A 4,218-nucleotide genomic window follows, 5' to 3' on the forward strand; every position below is an offset into this window, starting at 1 on the left:
GAAAGGAAATGGCGCAGTATATGTCTCACATCTCGGCTGCCACCCGAACCGCGCCGTAAGGGGAGAACGAACACGTATTGAAGAGTTTTAGGCAAGATTATAAACAACTTAGTTCTCAATTAAGACAAGTAAGCAGCACAATAAGTAGAGGTCTCGAGCGAAGTAACTAGTAATAGCTGAAATGCTTAAAATTAGCGCTTTACATAATTGTTGTCGGATTTATAATTTACTCATAACACAATATTCGCTGTCAACTGCGGTCGCAGAGAATGGCGTCGCCAGGCCTTGCAGATTTCTGGCATACATACCTGATGCTGAGGCGTCCCTGATCAAGATGGGGGACCCTCCAGGGCGAGGCGCGGACATTGCACTGCGTCCGCGTTGACCCCTGCCACCGCTTTAATCGAAGCCGGTGGAGGATGTAATTTTTGGTAGTGGGGGTTGCGGCGTGCGTGCGCGCGGCCCTCCTAACTGTGATCAAATGCAAAAACCAGAAACAACACTGGAGCAATGAGTAGTGAATTACACAAGGGCAGCAATAAGGGCCGCCGTACGATTGTTTTTAAAGCGGCTTCCGCCAGGCCCGCTTGGCGAACGGGCGGAAACGGATGGAAAGTTAATAATAATAATAATAATAATAATAATAATAATAATAATAATAATAATAATAATAATAATAATAATAATAATAATAATAATAATAATAGGTTTTTTGGGGAAAGGAAATAGCGCAGTATCTGTCTCATACATATATAGTTGGACACCTGAACCGCGCCGTAAGGAAAGGGATAAAGGAGGGAGTGAAAGGAAGAAAGTGGTGCCGTAGTGGAGGGCTCCGGAATAATTTCGACCACCTGGGGATCTTTAACGTGCACTGACATCGCACAGCACACGGGCGCCTTAGCGTTTTGCCTCCATAATAACGCAGCCGCCGCGGTCGGGTTCGAACCCGGGAACTCCGGATCAGTAGCCGAGCGCCTAACCACTGAGCCACCGCGCCGGGTGAAGGCGTTCCCCTGCGTCATTCAGTGAAGGCGGGTGAAGTAATAATAATTGGTTTTTAGGGAAAGTAAATGGCGCAGTATCTGTCTCGTATATCGTTGGACACCTGAACCGCGCCGTAAAGGAAGAGATAAAGGAGGGATTGAAAGGAGAAATGAAGAAAGGTGCCGTAGTGAAGGGCTCCGGAATAATTTCGACCACCTGGGGATCTTTAACGTGCACTGACATCCACAGCACACGGGCGCCTTAGCGTTTTGCCTCCATAAAAACGCAGCCGCCGCGGTCGGGTTCGAACCCGGGAACTCCGGATCAGTAGCCGAGTGCCTAACCACTCAGCCACCGCGGCGTTTTTTTTTTACTTTAAATTTCTGGCTATGGGGAACGTAAGGCGGAGTAACTCTCGCTCTCTTTTAGGAAGACACCTCAGCCGCGCCGCGGGCGAAGCAGTAGAGTAGGGAGAGAGAGAAGTACCGTATGGTGAAGGGCTTCAGAATAATTTTGACTACCTGGGGATATTTATCGTTCGCTGACATCGCGCAGCACACAGCCCCATTTTGCGTCTTGCCTCCATTGAAACGTTGCCGCCACAGTCGAGTTCGAACCCTGGTACTCCGGTTTAGCAGTACTGAGCCACTGCAGCGGGATGGCGTTGAACAGCATTTTCTTAACCTATCAAAAAGTTTGCTGGAAGCGCAGCCGGTAAAAACTCCCAATCAAACGAACAATTCCAGGCTATTGAACATTGGCAAAAATTTCACGTCGCGTTAACTGACTTTATTTTTTCATTACAGCAAGCCCCTTATGTGGAAATCACGGAAAGAATGCACAAAAAGTACAGTAGTGATAAAAAACCTTTTCGACACCACTGCTTCAATTTATTACAACAATATGCAAAAAATATGCTAATCATTTTATAAAAAAAGTATGTAAAGTTGTCACATATAATTGGGAGTGTAAAATAGAATTATCAACGAAAGAGGTTCGAAGAAGACGAGGTCGGCGATAAGGATGGCGTGGATTAACCGAAGACTAAAGAAGATGAAGAAGAAGCATTCGGTGAGGTGGAAAGATATGATTGGTGGAGAGGAGAAGAAGAGGAGGACGACAAGGATTACGTGGACTAACGCCAAGGTTAGAAAAGGGCGAGGGAGAGCGAGGCACGAGGGGGGGGGGGGGGAGAACAGAGAAGCGGAGGCTCCGGGGGGGGTCAGGGACGCTTCGGCTGGAAGAGAGCGACGCTGACTACTGCTCCGGTGAGCTCGCGTTCCACGGATTCGCATCGTGGACTTCCTGTCGTTCCTGAGCCCGTTCCGGGGAGTTAACTGAGGACGCTACCACCTGCTACGGCCAGGGGTGTCTCCAGCGCTGTTGCCACTCACCCGAGTGGTGCCCCCAACGCCGACGTCACCTTCACGGGCGCTTGGACCGGGAGCTTGTACGACGCAACCAGCGACGCCAGCCACAGCACGTCGAACGCCATCTCGACGCCGGCTACTGGACCCATGCAACGCCGCAGCCGCACCGAACCAACCGTGAGCACGAAGGCCGATCGCTAACAGTAGAACGCTAGTAGTAGACGCTGGTAGGAGTGTGCCCGGGTCGTGTGTATTTATAGTCTGTGTTTTGTGTTAGTTTTGTTAGTTTTGTGTGCTAGTGTGTGTGTCACGTAGGGTGTATTAAATGTGCGTCTGTGTCGGTACACCTGTCGCCTAGTCCATTATTTCGGTCCGAATGTTCTCCGGGGAGATCCGTGAGAAAAGTACGCACGAGCTTCTTTTTTTTTTCAAGCTGACGCAGGTGAATGCCTAACCTCATTCAAGCATAGGTTGAGATAAGCTTTTGAACGGTCGCATTGTGTACTTGGCAAGCCCTCATGTTGAACTTCACCATTCTGGTCATGTACGTCACAAGAGCCTGTAAATGAGATTGTACAATAAGAAGGCTTTTGGTCCATTCCGTGATCCCCTTGAAAAGTTCCTCCTACGACTTTAGCACACTCATTACTTCAGCACTGGGGTAAGCTGACCCTTGTGGTTTGCTTTCCCGCAGAGCACCCTCTAACGGCTTCGCCTCACGGGGGGCGCGCCACGTGACTTTTCCTGGTTAATTACATTGACTAACAAGGGAGGGCGCCACGGAGGGGGTAATTACTGCGCGCGCGGGACACAGCATGACTCTCTTGGGCTGGGATTGTCGGTGCGTACGGACTGTTCGGCGCGCGCTCCGCTCTTCGCCTGCGGTGCGAGGAAGTGGCGAGGACCGTTCTCCCGCATCTCGTCCCGCCCGGCCTCGGAGTATCCCTTGCCCTAGCGCGGGCGAACATTCGCTCGTAATCGTGCTGGTGAACCGGACGAACTCCATTAATTGGCGTGTCTTCTTGCTAGCTGGCGTTATGGTTGTTGCAGCAATAAAATGACTCTTTGTGTCAGCCAGAGTGTCATTCCTTTGTTCCCCCAGAGCAAAGCCCGCCGTGGTCGGCGTGCGCTCGGTAGCGTACGCGACCACGGGGTGGGGACTGGCGGTTTTGAACTGTGTCAGCCGCGGTTAAACGGGAGAAAGCGTATTTATCTCCTCCTATTAAAACCCCACAGAGTATACCACTTCGATACAAGTTCTCAAAACCATGCTGTGGTTTTGGCTTCCTGCTTAAGTATTTTTTCTTTCACCATGTACGGGATTGCAGCGGGGGTCTCTGAAAAACTACACTGCAAGTCCCACTTTCATCTTTGTGTAATGCCCTTAGGAAACATGTGCTGCAGAAACCTTCGGCACGAATTTTAGCTTCTTTTTTTGTCGAACTCTAGGACAGCACGTACATGTTTTAGTTTCACGAGCAAAGTGGTATGATGCTTAAACTATTAGAATACAGAGCTGCACCCAACTTCTAGGCCGGGCCGCCATGGTGAAGGGATATTGCTGTACAGGAAGGTTGGCTTTCGGAATTTTGCAAATGGTGCATAAAACAATCGCTGGCCTAGTATTAGAACTACTAATCACAACACAGGAAGTAAAAATCAACAGCCCCGAATATTTGGATGATATTATCAATGATATATTAAACTTGAACAATTTGCCGCGCAACCTTTACTTATTTTCTTCAGAACTTCGGATAAAAGCTACGGCGTAACAATCCCTGACGGGTTCGCTTTCATGTCCATTTTAAATCAGTCACGAGCAATTTGTAGCTTTAGGCGAACAGATTACGAGCTTCTTTGG

The 4,218-nt window shown here is 49.3% G+C and overlaps 1 non-coding gene across 1 annotated transcript; it reads left to right on the forward strand.

The window, feature by feature from the left end:
* The first annotated feature begins 300 nt into the window (after nt 1-300).
* On the forward strand, nt 301-469 carry LOC144116542 (U1 spliceosomal RNA). Its single transcript, XR_013311877.1, has one exon. It is a non-coding gene; the product is annotated as a U1 spliceosomal RNA (small nuclear RNA).
* Nucleotides 470-4,218: the final 3,749 nt, after the last annotated feature.

This window comes from Amblyomma americanum, chromosome 1, assembly GCF_052857255.1.
Source record: "Amblyomma americanum isolate KBUSLIRL-KWMA chromosome 1, ASM5285725v1, whole genome shotgun sequence".
NCBI classification, from domain to species: Eukaryota; Metazoa; Arthropoda; class Arachnida; order Ixodida; family Ixodidae; genus Amblyomma; species Amblyomma americanum.